This window comes from Bombina bombina, chromosome 2 (genome assembly GCF_027579735.1).
Source record: "Bombina bombina isolate aBomBom1 chromosome 2, aBomBom1.pri, whole genome shotgun sequence".
Classification (NCBI taxonomy): domain Eukaryota; kingdom Metazoa; phylum Chordata; class Amphibia; order Anura; family Bombinatoridae; genus Bombina; species Bombina bombina.
Genome location: NC_069500.1, coordinates 1,212,586,996 through 1,212,611,043, shown reverse-complemented (window position 1 = coordinate 1,212,611,043; position 24,048 = coordinate 1,212,586,996).

Here is a 24,048-nt window from a genome sequence, read left to right as displayed (position 1 = left end):
CGTTAGAGCACAGTAGTTAAGAGCTTTATGAACCAGCGTTAGCCCAGAAAGCTCTTAACTACTGACTTTTTTTCTGCGGCTGGAGTTTTGTCGTTAGAATTCTAACGCTCACTTCAGCCACGACTCTAAATACCGGAGTTAGAAAGATCCCATTGAAAAGATAGGATACTCAGTTGACGTAAGGGTAGGCTGACCATACGTCCCGTTTTGAAAGGGACAGTACCGTTATTTTATGTTTCTGTCCCCGTCCCGTTGTTTCTTTAATAATATTCATTTTGTCCCGTTTTGAGGGTTATCAGACTGTGCGGCTAGCGCAAGTGTCATATTTTTTAGCACACACACCACTTACTAAAATCATTGTGATCATTGAAAGCAAGTGACAGCAGGTCAGTACTCAGTTGTGATCTGTCAGACTGAGCTGAGGAGAGAGACTGGTCATGAGAGGGAAGTTAGAACAACTAGCTAGTGCCTAGTAAGGACAGGAGTCGGACTAGATCTGTCATTATCTGATGTGATGATCATCTGCCTCTGCCATCATCCGAATTAGCAGCTGACCATCACCAGAGAGATAATTTTTGCCATCTTCTTGTGTCACAGTGTGAACATACAAACATAGTGATCAAGTAGATCAACTGTCTAAGTTCTGCAAGAATTGTGCACAGCCAAGGTAAGACCAGTGTCTGTGCCTGTCAATCAATTTAATTGTCATTAATTATGCTTACTAAATTGCTTACTATTTCAACCTTTCACACTCTTTTCTTACTGCTTACAATCGACTCTTATGTAAACTGCAAAATAAAACAAAATAAAAAAAGTAATTTGTCATGTTGTTTCGAACTAAACTATGATGGTAGTTTATATTTTTTTTATTTTGCAGTTTACTTATTACGCTGCTGCAGTGCTGGTTCTACAGACTTTATAAGAAACTGTTATCATTATCAAGTAACTATTTCCACATTTTTCTCAGTTCTTCCACCATGTTACAATGATTTTGGGCAACTCAGCTAAGGATAATTGTTGGGTCAATAGTTTATATTCATGTCATAAAAGTTAACTTTTGTTAAAATCTTACTTTTTTCCTATGAATAAAGAATATTAACCCCATCCCATTTTTGACATCTCAATGTCCCGTTTTTGTCTAAAGGAAATATGGTCAGCCTACGTAAGGGGATCTGCGGTATGGAAAAGTTGCGGCTGAAAAGTGAGCGTTAGACCCTTTTTTGACTGACTCCAAATACCGGCGGTAGCCTAAAACCAGCGTTAGGAGCCTCTAACGCTGGTTTTCACGGCTACCGCCAAACTCCAAATCTAGGCCTAAGCGTTTAAACTGTTTTATACTGGATTTTTCGTGGCCGGACTTTTAGCCGACAGACACTTGGCCGACGGACACTTGGCCGACGGACATTTGGCCGACGGACATTTGGCCGAAACACAAGTGGCTGTCACATAACAGTCCGGCCACGAGATAGATAGATTTGATAGATAGATAGATACATAGATTAGATAGATAGATCAATAGATGCAATAGATACATTTGATAGATACGATAGATAGATTTGATAGATAAATAGATAGATTTGATAGATAGATAGTTTCCCAGACAGAGAATTACAAAACGTGCGGCCTAGGACCCATGGTAAGGTTCCCAGAGGCAGTTGCGGCGCCCGAGGCTCTGATTAGAACAGAGCACTCTGGAACGTATCTGCCCTCGGCCGAAATCGGAACATTCTTTAGCTTTCTGTCTGTCAGCCAAATGTCCGTCTGCCAAATGTCCGTCTGCCAAATGTCCTTCTGCCAAATGTCTTTCTGCATTTTGTCAGAGCACCGGATTTTTATATCAGTATCTGTGCATCTTATTCTTTATAGTAGTGTCTATTACATGCAGTTATATGAAAATGAGTGTATACTGTCCCTTTAGTTTGTTTTGTTTTCATTCTCTTGGTACCTTTTGTTGAAAAGATGGGATGAATACTTAGGAGCCGGCCCATTTCTGGAGCACTATATGGCAGCAGTTTTACAAGAATGTTATCCATTTGCAAGAGCACTAGAGGGCAGCACTATGTCCTGCCCTGTAGTGCTCCAGATGCTACCTAGGTATCTCTTCAACACAGAATATCATGGGAACAAAGCAAATTTGATAATAGAAGTAAATTGGAAACTTTTTTTTAAATTGTGTGCTCTGTCTGAATCACAAAAGCTGTAAACTATTTTTAGCTGTCGGCAACTTTGGTAGATTAGGGCTCCATTTTTAATGACTCAATGGAAATAAGCCCTTAGTGCTGTAAAGAAAAGATAGAAAGGAGAGGAATTTCAGAGTTACATGATAATGAGGAGGTGTTTAAGGATACTACTAGCATACTTAAGTTTATGGGGCCGATTTATCAAATGTCGGGTGGACATGATTCACTATAGCGAATCATGTCCGCCCGACATCGATAAATGCCGACAGCATTTATCATTGCACAAGCATTTCTGGTGAACTGCTTGTGCAATGCTGCCCCCTGCACATTCGCGGCCACAAGCAGGGGGTGTCAATCATCCCGATCGTATCTGATCGGGATAATTGCAGTCTGCCGCCTCAGAGGTGGCGGACAAGTTAAGGAGCAGCGATCTTAAGACCGCTGCTTCTTAACTTCTGTTTAAGGCGAGCCTGAAGGCTCACGGAGGATAAGCAGCATCCGCTGCTTAGTAAATCGGCCCCTATATATGAATATATTAACCAAGATCAGTCTGCATTAACAAATTACTTTAGACAGTCACTGTACCTCAATTAGTGCCAGGTGAACAGGACTTTCCCCACTAACCAGGCTGAAATAGTCTTGGCTTTTTTAAATAACAATAAATACCCAGGTTCTGAAAGTTAAACTGCAGAGTCTATAAAACAAAAAGCTAGTAATGAGTTAAGTCAGATTCTTACAAAAGCTTATAATGAAGCTCTAGAGCTCTGTTCTTCCCAATATAAATCACTTAACACTGATTATAAAATGTTGTCATCTGTTTTGTATAAAAGACTTGAGAGGGTAGTAGAGAAGTTAATTAATCCCTGATAATATTGTGGTATTTCTGGTAGGAATATTGCAAATGCTCTTGCTGGTGTCAGAGAGATGAATATTTTACAGGCTATGTTTTACGTCTTGACAAAGAAAAAGCATTTGATAAAATGAATCACAATTATCTATGTTTTAGGAAAGTATGTTATCCCCTTGAAATTAATTTTTTGGTTGCTGCTAATGTGTTTCAAGGCTACAGTATAGTTGTGCCACTGATGAATGGGTATCTTGGGGAGCCTTTTAAAATTAAAGGGACATTAAACTGCTGTGTACAACTACACTAGCATGGTTATTACTCACCATACTACTATAAATATATATATATATATATATATATATATATATATATAAAAGAGAAGGAACTTGCACTCGCTGGATTTTAGAAAAAGGTGCATTATTTAGCACAAAAAGAAAATGTGACGTTTCGGGGATCAATCACCCCTTCATCAGACCAAACAAATAGTGAACAAACAGTGTTTAAATAAGGTGTTAACCCCTCCCGCAGCTCAGAATAGGACAGCCCCTATAGGGTCATGTGTAATCAGACCCTTCTTAAATATATATCAAAGTGACATTTAAACTATACAAATAATATCATATCTCATCAACACTTATGTGTAACCACATATTATCTGTGAAATCAAAATATGAAAAATAAGAAAAAAATAAGAAAAACAATACATCTTATGTTATAGGGGGCTGAAATAGTGCACAAACTCAGTATTGTGAAAAACGTACATTGTTACCAAATATATATTAGAAGCAGAACGGTCAAGAAGACCCCAATAAATTTACATCTAATGAACATCAAGATATAAGAAAGGCAATAATAAAGATAAATGTTGAAGCTTACATTTGGAGTTGCAAACAATCGTATCGCCATTACGGTTATCAAGACCGCCAAAAGCCGTTGTGGTGGGAGTGGCTGCAACCAACAGCTAGAAACACAGCGTCATACAGCATCCACCAATAGGGAAAAGGCTGGCAGGCTTAATGAGTGTAAGGGCAAGCAACTAAAGAGACGTATCGGACATTGAAGACAGAATACAATATTGAAATAAAAAATCATATGTATCGAGGGGCAGAGCTAGCCGCCGAAGCAAGAGGATGCAGCTTACAGGAGCTCCTGCTTTATTGTACCCTATTTGGGGGTATTCTAACACTTTTTTGCTGCTGGGACATATGATTTTTACTACCCTAGGTAGGGTTTTGTTCTAACATGTCCGAGTGCTATCGACATATCTACGCAACCTGCCTATGTGCTTTACTTGAGCCACGTGGCTGCTGAAAGCGGACATTCTCACTGTAGCGCTCTGGAGTTTAAACTGCCATACAATATCCCCCAGGAGGCCGGGCTAGAGAGTAGTGAGATCCGCATTGTTATACTTGTGACTTCATGCTGTCCTCAGCTGACCAGATCAAGAGGATGGAGCCCGGAGGTTCAACCATTGCAAATATGGTGCTACAAGCAATGGAAGTTTGTTTTACACGCCTAGAACAGAGTGTACGAGCCGCCTGTAAAGTCACTTCAGTTTCCTCTATGTCTGGAATGACCAGGCTGAATCGCATGAATGCACGGAATATGGCAGAAGATGAAAAGGGAAATGCACACAAGTTAGTAACATTGCCAATATTGACGTCTCAGGAAATGAGTCAAATCAGTGAAAAACAGTGCATGTCACGATACCTGAGTCTGGCTAGCCACAGCGTCTATACTGATTCACCTCTGCGACAGACTGCTGTCCTAGGAACTTCATCAGGGCCATCTACCATGATGGGATGGAGACTAATTCTGGATGACAGGAGAATAGCTGAAGAGATAGTGGACAGCATAGAAAATAAACAAAGCGCTAAGCTCAGTTATGATGAAACAACAAGCTTTGAGCTGATCTCTGCTACACATGAGTACAAGCCAGAATGTCCGGGATTTACCCTCTCTCAATCACTACTAATGGAGCTTAACATGGAAGCCTTTGATGAATTGCTATCCTATTTACACCAGCCACTAGTCACCAAAGTATTGCCTCTCACTGTGTTGGGGATGCATGCCTTGTGGTTTCCACTTTTCTATAGCTGGCTGGGGAGCTCTCTTTGGCTGTTTCGGGGAGAGCATCTACAGCGGGCCAGGAGTGATCAGGCAGGTCTAAAAAAGTACGCTCTGCCAAGGATAGGAATGGGGTAAAAGATATACATGTCTTTGCTAGATATCTGCAGCACTTCATCAGGACAGCTTATAATGTACACATTTTATGATGACTTGCTAGACTGATTTCATATACCTGTTTTTCATTATATTTGCTCACTTTTCTTTTCTGCTGTGCGACTCCATTGCCCCTTTATTTAGGATTCCTGTTTTTTATACTGGTATAACACATGCATATTTTGTATTGTCCACTGTTAGATATGAGAAGGTCGCTTACCACATAGCCATATACCAACATTACACTGGAAAAAAGTGGATTAGCTGCATGAACTGTTGCTGTGCAATTATTAGGTTTACAGAGAACAAGTTTAAAGCTTTCTAGATGTCACCACAGTTAATCCCATACTACTTAAGTTACCTTACTTACAATAATGTGTTCTTCCTCACTGATATTTATATGTGTGTTAAAGGTGGAACTTTATTTGCTGATTGATAGGTAAAGTAACCTGATGTTAATACTATTTAGGTCTATGCACGTGATTCGCCCTGCTGTGTGGCATAGGGCCCATGTCCACACGACAGGGGGGTTTGATATAGTATAGATATTTTCTACATATCACACCATAGTTCAAATGTACAAAATGTAATCCAGTGTTTTTTTTTTGTTTTTTTTTTGTTTTTTTTGGAGATAAGATAGCTCGCTAGCTGGTCCTACCTGCCCAAATAACGCTGCAGCACCTCTTTTCTTATATTACTTTTCTACATGATGTTCTATCAGTGAGGCTATAGTATAATGTTGTCTTTCAAGGTTACAGTTGAGACATAGGTCCCCTTTTCTATGATGATAGATCTAAATTACACAGGCTTTAGTTATTATCTGTACTATTTTGATGTAATGTCTCTACCTGCCCTGATAGGTATTCCAACGCTTACTATGTCATATGTTATAGCCATGTGCGTGCATGTTACCACATATCATAGGTTTAATAGCATTATTGAACCAATGTTTCTTGCTCAATGAATATTTGCAAATTTATCTACACATTTATAAATTAAGCCTACTATGTATGTGTATATTTTCCCAAGAGCAAAACTGATAGCCCATAATTGTCCATGCCTGAGCTCCCATCAGCTTAGTTAATTAGGTTAGTTATTAATATTCTCTTTTTTAGTATGTTTCTATACTACTAGGCTCCGCCCCCCGTTTGGAGCTTATATATTAAGCTAAGGGACACAGATCCCATTGATGACCCCCCTAAAAAATTATATAAGAGTACTTCATTATAGTTATGCTTGATAGACTTTTTTTATCATATATCTATATGTTTAGAGCCTGGAGGACCCAAAAAGGGCCCTATATGTTGTAGATTCCACCGCACCTTTCCCTGATATTTTTTCTATATTTAAGTCAATATAGCGGCCATTAACAACCCCTTCCCTATTTTGTCTACTACTCCCTCTATTATGATACATTTGAGTGACTAGGCCCATAGTGGTCCATATTTGTTCTAAGGGGATTGGGTAGCAGATAATATAAATAAAAATGAGGTCCCATTTTTATAATTCAATTTACGAGGCAGATTGGTAGTGCAAGTAATGTTACTGATACAAGTTTATTTTTAAGAATCTCTGCTATGATCGTCCTAATAGCTAGAGATATGCTAATTATGAGCAATAACGATATTTGTTTTTGGGCTAAATAATTTCACAGTCTATATGTAGACTACTGTTTTAGTATTATTTTGTTGTTGTTCCTTATGGTCCTGTATTCTATTGTAACATGTTTCCTGAGAATACTGAAAATTGAATTTTCAATGTATGACTTGTGTTTTGAAAACCTCAATAAAAATTGTTTAAAAAAAATAAATTAAAAAAAAATCATATGAATCACAATGTCATCCTAACCTAAATGCGCAAGGAACAACAACAGTAAAATGGGATATAGAATTAAATATGAATATTATCCAAGTTGACATAGCATAACATATATATATAAACAGACCGTAACACCCAACTAACAATGTGCCATATATACACAAATAAACGTAACAAATAAATAAACGAATATAGTGAAAATATCAATACAGTTATTGTAAAAATGCAGTTGATATGCAAAAAATAAAAATGAAGACTAAAAGAATTATATTTGTCTGTAGTAAGTGACATACACCACCAGATAGTGAGGAAAATGCTAAATATAAGCTGAGAAACCAGCATAAGAGGCGTGATCTGTAGTGGATATCACTAACTACAAGATCCAAAAGATTGAAGAGCACACCCCAGTACACCAAAGTGCACACCTGAATAAACAAATTTGTAAAAAGACAGCATATAGAAAAATTGTAAAATAAAAAATAAAAAATAAAAATAGAGATACATATAAATGCAACAGGTAGAATGAACTATGGGGACAACAGAATAGAAAGTCCCATAAGGATGTCGGCAAATGACTGGATCAATATCTTGGAAACATCAACCATTTGAAGGAGGAGTGCCCAATCAGCAGTTAATCAGCTTAATGTAGGGAAGTAGTGTTGTATGATTACAAGGACCAAATGGTATGGATCATCATGCCTATCTACTATACAAGTTCTAAAAAAAGAAGATAACATGGAAGTTAGAACACAATGGTCATTAGAAAACATATCAGTAAATGTGATATCTGAATCTCATAAATACATGCAAGTATATGGTAGAGCCGTAACGTATAGAAGACTCTCCTAGACTTAAACAAGAATTATATATATTAGTAAATGACAGAGTTAAAGCAGTGTGTTCACCACCTCACATTTCCATATACTTAGTTGGTATGGATAAAGGAAATGTCACACACACAGCCCTAGTAATGGTCCTGATCATTCAGTGGATCATCAAAACACCGAAGAGATATAATAGTACACAGAAAAAATAGATATATCATAAATCTGCTGGTATCCAAAAAGACAACAAATCATGGTAGAACAAATGGAACGATAGCAAGAACACAACTACTAAAGAAAGCATTGCCAATCCAATTGGCGGTTCAAGCCATCAGGATGTAAAGTCCTTAATTTGAAAATCCAATTGGCTTCCACCTGTAATAGGCGCTGGTTCCTATCACCTCCATGTTTAAATGGTAGCACATGATCAATCAGAATAAATCTGAGATCACTGATACCATGTTTCATCTGAATAAAATGTTTAGCCACTGGTTGGTCGGATTTCTGACTTTTAATGGCCTCACGAATTGAGTGCCTATGATTAGCCATCCTCGTCCTTATTGTATCACTCGTTTTGCCAACATAAAAGCGGCCACAGGTGCAATTAAGCAAGTACACCACGTGTGTGGTAGTACATGTTAAGTAGAATTTGATGTTAAAAGTTTGGTTGGTATGAGGATGACGGAAGCGAGACCCTTGTAGCATTGAGCTGCAGGTAGTACATCCTGAACACCTTTAACAGCCTTTCCTGTTGCTCTTTATCCAATTCTTGCGGTAACAGTGTTCAGGATCAGTTAGCATAAGCTGGTCTCTTAGTGACCTACTCTTCTTAAAAGCGATCATAGGTGGACCAAATTCATTAAACGGAAGGGATGTTTTTTCAGATTCGCTGCAAAGCCTCTTTTGTCCGGGGAATATTCGGTAGTAAAAAGACTTCTCTTAGAATTGCCCATCATCTCTCTATTCTCTTGCTTCAATTTCTGTGCAGCTAAAACTTCCTTCTTTGTCATGTGTTCCATTTCTTGGCATAGTTTTCTCATCATAGGACGAGGGCACCCCCTCTGCACAAAGCGAAGGCTCATCTCTTCTAGTTGAGCGGATTTCTTTAAAGGGTCAGTATTGTTGCGTACAGTTCTTATCATTTGAGCCCTTGGGATTGAATTCACCAGGCTCTTAGGATGAGCACTAGAAGCACACAAAATGGAATTCCACCAACCAGTGGCTAAACATTTTATTCAGATGAAACATGGTGTCAGTGATCTCAGATTTATTCTGATCGATCATGTGCCACCACTTAAACATGGAAGTGATAGGAACCAGCGCCTATTACAGGTGGAAGCCAATTGGATCTTCAAATTAAGGACTTTATGTATTTATGAGATCCAGATATCACATTTACTGATATGTTTTCTAATGACCATTGTGTTCTAACTTCCATGTTATCTTCTTTTTTAGAACTTGTATAGTAGATAGGCATGATGATCCATACCATTTGGTCCTTGTAATCATACAGCACTACTTCCCTACATTAAGCTGATTCACTGCTGATTGGGCACTCCTCCTTCAAATGGTTGATGTTTCTAAGATATTGATCCAGTCATTTGCCGACATCCTTATGGGACTTTCTATTCTGTTGTCCCCATGGTTCATTCTACCTGTCGCATTTATATGTATCTCTATTTTATTTTTTATTTTACAATTTTTCTATATGCTGTATTTTTTACAAATTTGTTTATTCAGGTGTGCACTTTGGTGTACTGGGATGTGCTCTTCAATCTTTTGGATCTTGTAGTTAGTGATATCCACTACAGATCACACCTCTTATGCTGGTGTCTCAGCTTATATTTAGCATTTTCCTCACTATCTGGTGGTGTATGTCACTTACTACAGACAAATATAATTCTTTTAGTCTTCATTTTTATTTTTTGCATGTCAACTGCATTTTTACAATAACTGTATTGATATCTTCACTATATTCATTTATTTATTTGTTACGTTTATTTGTTGATATATGGCACATTGTTAGTTGGGTGTTACGGTCTATTTATATATATATGTTTTGCTATGTCAACTTGGGTCATATTCATATTTAATTCTATATCCCATTTTACTGTTGTTGTTCCTTGCGCATTTTGGTTAGGATGACATTGTGATACATATGATTTTTGATTTCGATATTGTATTCTGTCTTGTATGTCCGCTACGTCTCTTTAGTTGTAGTTGCTTGCCCTTAGACTCATTAAGCCTGCCAGCCTTTTCCCTATTGGTGGATGCTGTATGACGCTTTGTCTCTAGCTGTTGGTTGCAGCCACGCCCACCACGGCGGCGTTTGGCGGTCTTGATAACCGTAATGGCAATATGATTGTTTGCAACTCCAAATGTAAACTTCAACATTTATCTTTATTATTGCCCTTTTTATATCTTGATGTTCATTAGATGTAAATTTATTGGGGTCTTCTTGACCGTTCTGCTTCTAATATATATTTGGTAACAATGTACGTTTTTCACAATACTGAGTTTGTGCACTATTTCAGCCCCCTATAACATAAGATGTATTGTTTTTCTTATTTTTTCTTATTTTTCATATTTTGATTTCACAGATAATACTGTATGTGGTTACACATAAGTGTTGATGAGATATGATATTATTTGAATAGTTTAAATATCACTTTGATATATATTTAAGAAGGGTCTGATTACACATAACCCTATAGGGGCTGTCCTATTCTTAACTGGGGGAGGGGTTAACACCTTATTTAAACACTGTTTGTTCATTATTTGTTTGGTCTGATGAAGGGGTGATTGATCCCCGAAACGTCACATTTTCTTTTTGTGCTAAATAAAGCACCTTTTTCTAAAATCTTGCGAGTGCAAGTTCCTTCCCTTTTATACAATTCTTTGCCTGCACCCTGGTGGATGCCATTTAAGTGAGAGTGCACTTTTCCTGCTTTATTTTATATATATACATATATATATATATATATATATATATATATATTCTGTACATGCAGCTGTCTTTAAAGCTGTTCTTTTATTTTAACTCATTGTAGAATCCAGCTGCTATCGCTATGCACTTCAGTTTAGCTCACATAATAGAGAGTTGAAGGGGTAGATTTACCAAGCAGCAGATGCTGCAATCTACCCCTGATGTTTCCGTCTCACCGGAAAACTTAAATTATGCTTACCTGATAATTTTCTTTTCTTCTGATGGGAAGAGTCCACAGCTGCATTCATTACTTTTGGGAATTCAGAACCTGGCCACCAGGAGAAGGCAAAGACACCCCAGCCAAAGGCTCAAATACCTCCCCCACCTCCCTCATCTCCCAGTCATTCTGCCGAGGAAACAAGGAACAGTAGGAGGAATATCAGGGTGAAAAAGGTGCCAGAAGAAACAAAAAATACAGCCTCCCCATATGAACAACGCGGGCAGGGAGCTGTGGACTCTTCCTGTCGGAAGTAAAGAAAATTATCAGGTATACATAATTTAAGTTTTCTTCTTAATCGGGAAAAGAGGGCACCACAGCCTAAAACCCAAAACTCCCGACAGAAAAAACTGCTTCACTAGAAGCCAAAGGACAAAAAGGAAAAGGCCGAGATAACTGCCCAAAAGTTAAAAAAAGCAAGGCCCTCGCTAGAAACCGCTCAGGTTAATTTACTCAACCCAGCCAAAAGCCTCTGAGGAGACCAAGTCCCACAGGCACGCAGCCCGCAAAAATAAACACCCCCGATCAAAAGAAAGGGGGAAACTCAGCTAAATGAGTCTGAAAGGACCCTCAGAACCCAAAGGGACTAGGACCAAGAAGGGAACTCCAAAAGAGTGAAACAGGTCCCCTATGAAAAGACACTACCGACCCAGTAAAGCGAAGTGAGGACTTGTAAAGCCCCCTCTACCTAAAACAAAATCTGAATAAGCTCCTCCAAGACATAGGCGTCCTGCTACGAATAAGAACTTAACGACCACAGGTTGCCACCCTAGCTATGAAAATGCACAGAACCTTCTGCAGAAGAAGAACTCCAAAACAGTGCAGGACAGGACCTTCCCAGAAAGGGACAGGAAAGGAGGAACTGAACCCAGGACCCAGTAGAAAAAACTACCTGCCAAGGAGGGATCCACCGCGAAGCCTCTCACTCAAATAAGGTTCATAATAAGTATGATACGCGGCTAAGATCAACAAATCCTTCACTCTCAATCCGGAAACGGAACCTGCACCAAAGTGACTGACATGTCCGAAAGACTTAGGGATTAAAAGTACCCCAAATCATAAAGATCTGCAGGAAGGAAAAAACGGAGGGATCCAGCCCCCCCAAAGAGCTTGGGTTCCATAACCCAGACACAGCCCCCTTCCTGAATGAATGGTACATCCAAAAGGAGACAAAAGGAGACCCTCTATCGGATTACAGTAAGGCATGGCACAAGAATTCCATCCCTTCACACTGACATCCCGCACACAAGGCAGGGGGGGGGGGCAACCCCACCAACATAGGCATAAAGGGTACCTCCAAGTACCAGGCGGATACACTGGAATGTCAAATTCACCCCCAAAGGGAGGGAAAGAGAAACCAGAACTTAACAATATGCTAGCACACCACAAGGTGCAAATAGCTGCAGCTGGTTTCAAATTGTAAACCTTCCGCTCACTAGATGGCTAAGTTAACCATCAGACTAGAGCAGCGGGGCTGAAGTGTAAAGCTGCTCAAAAGGTCAAATACCAAACGAAAAACCCTCCGGTCACTAAGGCCGGTCCAGAAGAAGTCTAGATTTCCCTGCAAGGGAGAGATGACTCCCATAGGAACAGAAGATGTCCCGGAAACCGGGAAACTGGGCCGTCCAGAATCAGACCTAAGGGATCTTGATACAGACCCCCAAAAATCCAGTCAAAGACAGGACAAACAGACCCGGCACCTGAAAACTCTGAGCTGGCTTAACTAATTAAAAACCCCTGAGGAACCGCTAGGTTACCCCATCTGGAGCAGACTTGCACCATAGGCGAAGCAATAACTGTCATATCCAAGACAACTTGGACATTGAACTCACACAAAAATGTCCCATACCCAGAGGGCTTAGGACACCCGCAGCGGAATACAACTCTCCACAGAAGGGTGATAGGTAATAGTGAAGCCACACAGCCACTCTGGAAGTCCCTAAGGCCCTAGAGACAACTTCCACTAAGTCCAAAGACTAAGAACTTATGAGAAAAATAGAAAACTCTGCTTAGGACTGCTAGCTATCACCAGAATCTCAAAACAGATATTTACCTGGGTACAACACACAACCTCCTGCTTCAGGAGCGGTGGAGCCCCACATCTCCCTTAGAAACTGTATTGAGAAGCTAAAAAAAGTCTTCAAGATCCTCAGGATCCATGCAAATCTGGTCACCTGCAAATCATGATTTAGGCGATGATATATGTCACCCATCAGTGAAAGGGCACTTGCTGTAAGGAATACCTAAACACAGCTGGATTCAAACTCTTGACCCTCAGCTTTGAAGGCAGCAAGGTTTACCACTAAGCCGACGAGGGGCACCATCTCTGACACCCCAATGGCTCGAGGATGGAAGAAGGAACATGATCCTAACCCCTAGCGGGAGACACCCAAAATGCCTAAGCAGGGGCAACACAGTAAAGGTGGGAGACAACCATCTGAAAATCTCCCAAAGAATGGGAGCAGAAGAGATCCCTGAAGTAGAGTAGCCAAACGGCTTTAACTTCCAGCAACAGATGACCCGAAGCCAACCCAAGGTAAAGGATAAAAGGTCCCTCATCTCAACCCTGAAGGAAGAGGTACCGTCATCAAGGTAAAACAATTCCAAAAGGGGAACCTCAAAATAGAAAATGAGTACAAACGCCCTGATAGATCCCTAGTAGGATCTGCATGCCCACGAGGAACAGGACAGTTAGGACTGACCCTTATGCCCCAAAAGGCAGAACGAGAACCAGCCTGACGTCAGTGAACGAAGGCTTCCGCATGTTTTTGTTTTTTGTGTGTTTGTTTTTATATTAGCTCTGCATGGGTAGAGCCTCAAAAAATTATTGGAAGGTTCACTTCACGAAAACTCTTAGCAAAAGCAAAGCATTATTCAAACTGAAGAGACCCCCAGAATAATAAACTCCTCATCCGAGAGAGTAACTCACCACCCAGCCAGGTCAGCCAGTTACACCGTCACTAGGTGGATGATATAGACCGTTAGGAACAGAGATAGCACCCTATCAGGATTAGCCTGCTACATGGAGCACTCCAAACTGACCCAGGCCACAGAAAATTTGAGACCCCAACAGGAATCGACAAAAAGGATATAAAAACATAACATGTACTAACACCTTAAAATCTGACTTCCAAGTGCCCAAGAGACCACAAAATCTCTAGTATCAGATTCCACAGAAGAAATATTTCCCAAGGGAAAAATCATAACAGACATAAGCTTCTTAAGTACAAAATAAAATACATCCTAACCGGATCAAAGAAAAAGAGGGCAGCACACAGTCCCAAGAAGAATGGGTACACCAACAGGACTAGCCAATCAGAGACCCCATTCTTCCAAAGCTCAGAACTGGAATAAGATACCCAAAAAAGAACGGAAAATTGTAGACGACAAGAAGATTACTTCATCCCCACACGTCTAACTCAGCTTGCTGTCTGGAACAGAAAACCGAGGATCCCTAACCCTATTAGCACTAGGATCCTCCAGCACCACCAAAACTTACCCCCGCTGGGGCAACTGATGACCCCGACTCCGAGGGTTGGACCCCTGAAGCTTCAGAGGAAAACGCTTCCCCAGATGGCTGAGCTGACCCAGGCGATCCCACGCCTGATGAGCCCCTGATGAGCATAACACGGACAATATCTCGGCAACACCTCCTCTGGAAGATTTAAATGCACCAGGGCCATAGATGTGGCCATGAGGAACCGTACCGTAACCTCTGGAGGAAACAAGCCGTCTTTTCTGGAGAAGGGGTAACGGCATTAGGGACATCTGCTTGCATAGGATATGGGATCCCCAGGGGCGGATGGCTCTATGGACTCTAAGTTCCCCGTATCAGGAGAAGAGAGCACTCTAGAGCGGCATTCGGAATATAACTGATGGGCATGGATTACCCAGGCCATTTCATACTCTTCACAAGAAGTAAAATCTGAATCAGAGACATCCATCTCCAAAAAGTCATAATCCTCCATAACTTGGTATATAAAAATAATGGACAGAAAAATAAAAAAATGGCACCTTACACCCCCAATGGCACTTACCACCCCCTGAGACCCAGACAGTTAGCAAAACAGATATTCTCTCACCATGCGGTCAGGAATACGGAAATGGAGCACAGAAGCATGATCACGCCTCGTCACAAGTTGCACCGTACAGGCCATAGAAAAAGGCCTACAAGGGCTGTGCAGCCTGACAAGAAAAGGATGTTATGTTCCAATATAGCCAAGAGCCCAAGTGACACTACACATTAGCAGACAGAATCACATAACATACATGATTAAAGTCCCCTCTGTTCAATAATCCTCCTCAGGATATATTAACCCTTGATTCCTTACAAAGATAAAGGAGTCCTACTGAGACCGCCGTGGAACAGGAACACGGCCCTTCAAGTGTGACAGATAGTGGCCTCGCTTCTGACATGGACTTGAGAGAAGAAAGCAGGTAGCGAAACTCATCAACGCTGATTGTTAAGGAGCTGTTAACATGAGTCGGGATGGTTTTGCAGAAAGACTCTCCCTGCATCTCCAGACTCTAACATTCATCCATGCTCTTACTGAGAGGCTGACAGGATTACTTAAAACCCCAGTCCAATTCCGGAGTACTACCCTCCATAAGAGACTATCTAAAATCTTCCGGCACTTCTCTGCCAACCTCCTGTGATGAAAGGCAAAGAATGACTAGGGGATGAGGGAAGTGGGGGAGGTGTTTGAGCCTTTGGCTGGGGTGTCTTTGCCTCCTCCTGGTGGCCAGGTTCTGAATTCCCAAAAGTAATGAATGCAGCTGTGGACTCTTCCTGTTTAAGAAGAAAACATAAGTTAAGAAGCATAGGTCGCAAGATGATTGACACCCCCTGCTAGCGGCCGATTGCCCTCAAATGTGCAGGGCCTGAAGGCTCGCACGGAAACAGGGGATAATTCGGCCCCAAAATGTTGATATTACAGGAATAACAGTTCAAAACAAACTTTATAAATTAGCAATGTTCGCTGACGACATCCTCCTAACTTTGTTGTCTCCAGAAAATTCTCTCTCTGTGGTACTGGAAGAACTAAAACTCTATGGTAGTGTCTCAAATTCCCTTGTTAATTTGAACAAATCAATTATTACCTGTTCATTTTCAACCACAAGAGTGCTAAAGTAAAATCTTGTAGTTCTTTTTTTTTTTTTTTTTATTGAGATTGTGCGAAAACAATACAACTTATATGAAAACAGCGTATCATGAGAACAAACAAAAATAGTACATTTCAGGTTGACGCCTTCCATATATACAGAAGAATAAAATTCTCAATATGAATGAATCTTATAGAAAAAAATGGAACTTCTTTTTCTCTATTTTACATAAACTAAGATAATCAGTTTGAATGGTCACATTTAGGTTAGTAAGCTTAAAGTAGTTTAGTAGTTGGTGCTTTAAATGACAGCTAAAGTGAAAATATCCTTCTGCTATGTAAATAGTATGGTAAAATATATAGGTAGATTGTGCTAGAAACCCGAGCAATCCTGCTATATTAGATATAATAAACAAGGTCAACATCATACAGCACCGCAAGGGTTATTAATAAAAAAAACAATAGTTAGGTTGTGGTATAGGCAAGATGAGCCGCGTAGTTAGTCCTCCTAAAATAGGAGGTATATTATGGGGGGGGGGGGTGGTAAGTTAAAAAATTTTTACATGTAGGGTATCAGCTATAGGTAGATAAGGCAAACCTCAAGGATATAGATTTAGTGTATTAATTAAGGAACTATTTATTTAGAGTTAATATATATGAAATAAGAGATACCAGGTATATACTATATGTTGGCAGCTAAAAACAAAATTCAATGTTTTCTATGGGAACATCAATTGAATGTTAGGATTATGCATGCATGCATAGTAAACCCTCTCAGGACTCTTAAGTAGCAGTGCCTATAGTAATTGGCCCAATGGAGCTGATCAAGATGACACGAGATGGCGCATTAACAACATATTTGAAACCTATCATGGTTTACAGAAATACAGAGATTCATTTAACATTTTAGATAAATATCAAGGCTGTTAAAACTTGGTCTGGTAATAGATAACAGGTCTGCTGCAGGACATGGGCCCTATGCCCTGCAGCATTAGACCAGGGATAGGCACGAACCAAGGCTGTGGCGGACATTTTCTAAAGTAAAGACCTTAGTGAAGGACACCAAGGTACATTTCAAATTAAAGGGACAGTCTAGTCCAAAATAAACTTTCATGATTCAGATAGGGCATGGAATTTTAAACAATTTTCCAATTTACTTTTATCACCAATTTTGCTTTGTTCTCTTGGTATTCTTAGTTGACAGCTTAACCTAGGAGGTTCATATGCTAATTTCTTAGACCTTGAAGGCCACCTCTTTTCAGAATGCATTTTAACAGTTTTTCACCACTAGAGGGTGTTAGTTCATGTGTTTCATATAGATAACACTGTGCTCATGCACATGAAGTTACCTGGGAGCCAGCACTGATTGGCTAAACTGCAAGTCTGTCAAAAGAACTGAAATAAAGGGGCAGTTTGCAGAGGCTTAGATACAAGATAATCACAGAGGTAAAAAGTATATAAATATAACAGTGTTGGTTATGCAAAACTGGAGAATGGGTAATAAATGGATTATCTATCTTTTAAAACAATAAAAATTCTGGTGTAGACTGTCCCATTAAAAACATCATTATATAGTGCTGAATGTTAATATACTGATGCAGATACCACCGATCCTTTAACCAGCCCTCCTCTGGCTATACCCATGTGCCAGTGTCACTACTGTGTCATTATATAGTGCTGGGTGTTATTATACTGATGCAGATACCACCAATCCTATAATTAGCCATCCTCTAGCTATACCCATGTGCCAGTGTAACTACTGTGTCTTTGTATAGTGCTGAGTGTTATTATACTGATGCAGATACCACTGATCCTATAACCAGCCCTCCTTTGGCTATACCCATGTGCCAGTGTCACTACTGTGTCATTATATAGTGCTGAATGTTATTATACTGATGCAGATACCACTTACCCTATAACCAGCCCTCCTCTGACTATACCCATATGCTAGTGTCACTACTGGATCATTATATAGTGCTTGGTGTTATTATACTGATGCAGATACCACTGATCCTATAACCAACCCTCCTCTGGCTATACCCATGTGCCAGTGTCACTACTGTGTCATTATATAGTTCTAGTTGTTATTATACTGATGCAGATACCACTAATCCTATAACCAGCCCTTCTCTGGCTAAACCCATGTGCCAGTATCACTACTGTGTCATTATATAGTGCTGAATGTTATTATACTGATGCAGATACCACCAATCCTATAATTAGCCATCCTCTAGCTATACCCATGTGCCAGTGTCACTACTGTGTCTTTGTATAGTGCTGAATGTTATTATACTGATGCAGATACCACTGATCCTATAACTAGCCCTCCTCTGGCTATACCCATGTGCCAGTGTCACTACTGTGTCATTATATAGTGCTGAATGTTATTATACTGATGCAGATACCACTGACCCTATAACCAGCCCTCCTCTGGCTATACCCATGTGCCAGTGTCACTACTGTGTCATTATATAGTGCTAGTTGTTATTATACTGATGCAGATACCACTGATCCTATAACCAGCCCTCCTCTGGCTAAACCCATGTGCCAGTATCACTACTGTGTCATTATAGAGTGCTGGGTGTTATTATACTGATGCAAATACCTCTGATGCTATAACCAGCCCTTCTCTGGCTATACCCATATGCCAGTGTCACTACTGTGACATTATATAGTGCTGAAAGTTATTATACTGATGCAGATACTACTGACCCTATAACCAGCATTTGTCAGGCTATACGCATGTGCCAGTGTCACTACTGTGTCGTTGTATAGTGCTGGGTGTTATTATACAGATGCAGATACACATCCAGTATTTCACTCAGGCTTTATTTATTCCATAACTCAATATCGCTAGCAGTCTTTTGATAAGCCACTAACTTTATTCACACTACATATTCTCCCTTTCCTATTATTTAATCAGAAAGGAAATATATACTAAGGTTTTGAATCACAACCTTAGTATATCTTTTCTTTGTAATTAAATACTACTTATAATAAACCTCATGTGCTGGTTAAAGTGCTTTACCTTTGCATATAAAGCTTCCGGGACACAGTGGCAGCTTGATTCTTGAATCTTCCCTCTCTCTCACTCTCAATCAGTAATTTTCCCGCTACTAAGCAGCATCACGTGGGAGTGGCCACAACCCATGCGAAACGTGGCATCGCGTGTGTCAAGGAGGAGTCAGAACCAGCATTCATCTGTCCTACTCCTCCCTCCCCACAGTCAAATGGGCAGTGGACACTGCAAGGGCCAGTGACAGACACCAGTGTCCGTGTACGGACACCTTGCCTATCCCTGCATTAGACATAAAGTTCCAACAGACAATTGAGTACAATATACCCTCTCCAATATAATACCCCCAGTATCCAGCAAATGCATAACCATCTCAATCCTACACTGTTCCATCCATATAGAGATCATATCAATATTTATATATATACATATTTGTGCAAACATACCATAGGGGTATCTTAAAAGTTCTAGAGAATACCTCTATAAAATTGGGCTGTGATACCAGACTCAGGGTGCTACGGTTAGAATAATAAATCAGCACAGGGATTTATGTAATGCTCAAATCCTAGTATTGGCAATATGTTATCCTAACATAATAATAACTGACTAATAACAACAACCAGGCATCTTTAAGAAGGTATTGCAAACGATTTAACCTAAAACTGAATAAGAAGGGCTAAAATATATATTTTGTGAGAAGGTAACCTGATATCACTCCTTGTATAAGCAATAACCTATGTAAATTTAACAGTGAACATTGAAAAGGTACCCTCAGTATATCAGCCACAATAGGCACAAACAGCATAATATTCCATCAAGGGTGCTATAAAGTAAAGTGTCCTCCAAGCTCAATTCGACATTCTGGGGGCAGTAAGGCAAGTTCAGGAACATGCATAAATAACAATAGGTAAAAAATATGAACCATGTCCGTATAATAAGGCCATGACAGTTCAATGAGGACATCAATAGGTCTGTATCATAAGTCTAAGGTAAGTTGACCATTGTCACTCACAGTCTCTTCAGATCTTTATTTTTAACCTGGTTAAGAATGTAGTGACGAGGTAGGCAAAAAGGAGGAAATCTTCACCCCACTCCAGATCGCGAGGCCGGAGATTTTCTCTGAGCAATCTGCAAAGGCAGTCTGCTCGCAGCTATATTCATCAGTTGAGGCTCCAGAGGTAAAGCTGAGCATGTCGGCAGATAAAAATGTAGTAGCGCTAACTGGGGTAGTCTTCTCATACCAGACACTTGTATATCCACAAACCCCTCAGATGCCATGCCTTTATCTGGCAAGCGGTCACGTACTGGACCTCCCACGGGGCCACAAGACCAAGATTTCCCCTGCTGAGCTTCATACTGCGCTTGCAAGTATAGGGTACTGTGATCAGCAGAGTGGTTGCGCATAGCTGCGTTAGGCCAGTTATAAGCTTTAGGAGATTGCACTTGATGCTCTATCTTATCTGCGTTGTTCTGGGGCTCGCCGAGTATGTTCTGCGAGGCCGTTCATAGGGGCAAACGGTGCTGAATGTCCTCAGGAGGTACTCTGCCAGTAATGGATAGAAATTACAGGGTAAGTGACCGTTCCAGCTTCTGGAAGTGGATATATAACAGCTGCCGAGCACTTTCTTCCCAGTCAAGGGTCATGTTTCCCGGCCTCCATGTGGGAGAAAACATGGCGGATCCTGGCCGGTCTGATAGTTAGTCGGTTCGATATCTAGTTACCCTCTGTTCCTCATGGTGTCCTATGGGTTCCTGACACCCTCTAAAGAATCAAGGATGTTTGTATCATAAGTTAAAGCTGGACTGACGGTAATTAAATAAAAATAGAAGCAGTTTCAGCAGAGCTGAAGTGAAGTGCGACCGCTCAGTTTCCAGGCTTGCTCCGCCCCCCAAATCTTGTAGTTCTTTTAAACTTTAATCTGAATCTCTTAAATAGCTTGGTATTTCTTTATCCCCACATAGAGAAAAATAATCTTGGTTGTTCAAAAATACATTCTGGATTGGTCTAATAAACACTGTAAAAATGGTACTTTTACCCAAGGTGCTATATATTTTACAAACTCTCCCCTTTCACCATACAGACATATACCTACAAAAAATACAAAGGATTATCAATGACTATATCTGAAAACGTAGGCCACAAATAGGCAAACAATCTATACATGCTCTTAAAAAGCTAGGTGGTCTAGGAGTTCCACATCTTATGCTTTATAAAAAATAAAAAATAAGCAATATCCCTACAAAGAATTGTGGAATGGAGTAGGCAAAATTTATTGGGTCATGAACACTGGGACTAAATTAAATATGATATTATTGGACATCCTCAGCTTGTTGGCAACCTACAATATTAAATTTGATTTGTAATCTTGAAATGCCAACAGTTTCAGAAACTCTTTTAGACTGGGTGTTCATTATCAATAATATCTTACGTATCTCTATACCACACTCACCTGTAACATCTATACTGGGCAACCTAGAATTCTCAGGAGGTCTAGATCACATCCCTGAGATAGATTTACGTATAAGCAGACTCATACAAATGATATCTTTGGCAGATACAAATAGATCAAAAACAAATCAAGAAATTGATTATTTAGGGCGAGGTTTTAAGAAAATATGGATGAGTTATCACCAGGTCAATCATTTTATAATTCATATAAGGATCACCTACCACCTTTGAGCAGATGTATCTCTCTGATTACCCACACAAGGGTTTCATTTCCTCTAATGCTACATCCCCTAATCCTCCCACATTTTTACTGACCTGGGAAAAACTTGGGAAAGAATCATGCAACAGCAGTGGAGAGACATTTACCAGAACACAACACATTCAGCTCATACTGCACATGCACTCGAGACAAACATCAAGATAGTATTACGTTGGTTCCTGTCCGCACATAGAATAAAATATATGTTCCCAGGGGCTTCCAACAGGTGCAGGAGATGCGGTACTGATAAGGCAGACATGTTCCACATCCGGTGGAATTGTAATAAAACCAAAGATGATTGGATTATGATTTTAAATTAAATTAATAGCATCCTTTTTTGCAATCTAATATTGTCCCATCAAGTATGTCTTCTTAATCTGCTGGGAAAAATTACATGTACTATCATAAAAGTCCTTTGTCAAAATGTACTCAATGCTGCACGACAGCTTATAGCCTCACACTGGAAAACTGTAAACACCCCCTCATTGGCTATATTGAAAAAAAAAAATACAAACCCCTTTATTAATTGAAAGGTACTACTTTTTTTAAACGTCACCAGAAAGTATTCAATAATAAGTATTCAATGTTTTATTGGAAATCGTATGTAGGACAGCACAACATAGTATAATCAGAACATTCTTTCCTTACATTTATTTAAATACAATTCTGTCATAATAACAGAGATAGCTATTCTAAAACATTTACAAAGCCAGTTGATATCATTTTCTTTTTGACTGCAGAATAATTATTGCTTAAAAAAAAATACAAGTGCAAGCATGGGTTACATTCCGACAACAATATTTTATAGTTTTTGTTTCATTTAGTTTAGTTTAAGGACCAATAAACACAGTACAATAACATAACCAGTAAGTGCATAATAAAAAAACAATGCAAAAGCATATAGTTTGAGTTTCATATAAGTAGTAGATTTTTTTTTCCAACAAATTTTAAAGTTAGTTCTATTTTCCCTCCCACTGCATCATGTGACAGCCATCAGCCAATCACAAAATGCATAAACGTATAAGCAGCGCAACAAAAAAAAGCACTTTATTATGCCAGACTTAAAAATGACATTGTTTTAACCCATGTCCATAATTATGTCTTACTATACATCCATTAACATCACATTTAAATACTTAATACATTCACAAAAATAAATTCCAATCCAAATCTCTGTTCATTCCACATGCTACTAATATCCCTCATTTTTAAATCCAGAATGCTTCTCTTTTCTTAAGTAATGTCCCCCTACCCGCCCTCTTATGGGGCATTTAACCTGTTCTAAAATCTGAAACCTTAGTTGGCTAAGGTTGTGCCCAACCAAAATAAAATGATTGGCAAAAGGTGGTTCAATCTTTTTATGTTTTTTTTCCCTAATATTGCTCTTATATTGATTAATCCCTATTTTTTTTTCTATATGGCGCCACTTTGATGCTCTATGGTACCTGCCATTGGATCCGTACTTTCCAGTTATTTAGATAAGGTATTAAGACCCCTCTTATTTTATATACAAGATTCTGGTGTGTGTGTTTTTTACTAAATTGCAGGACGTGTCTTTGGAGAAGAATAAGGTTATTCTTTTTAGTTTGGACGTGATGAGTTTATATACCTCCATGAGACGTGAAGCAGGTTTGGGTGCTATAGATAAGGTTTTGTGTAATCATAGTAGTATTAGTGACACACAGAGGGAAGGTATTGTTAATTTGTTGAGTATTATCTTGAGAAGTAAATATTTTTTATTTCAAGACAATTATTATTTACAGTTTGAGGGAAATTACATGGGTTCCAATGTCGTCCCCACATTCGCAAACATTTTTATAAATGTTTTTAAAGAATATTTAGTATATAGTAATCAAATTTTTTTGCTATATAGCACCACTTGGTATTAAATTTAAATTGAACCTCAGTGAGGAGAGTATCAACTTTTTGGATACAATATACAAGGAGAATGGTGTTTTATCTGTAGACCTTTTCACAAAGGAAACCGATTGCAATCATTTATTACATTTAAATAGTGCACACGCACTGGCTTTATTGAAGTCTTTACCTAGAAATCAGTTTATGCAGGCAAGATGAATTTGTCTCAAATGAAGAATGGTAAGCCAGAGACTTATAACGGGGGAGGTT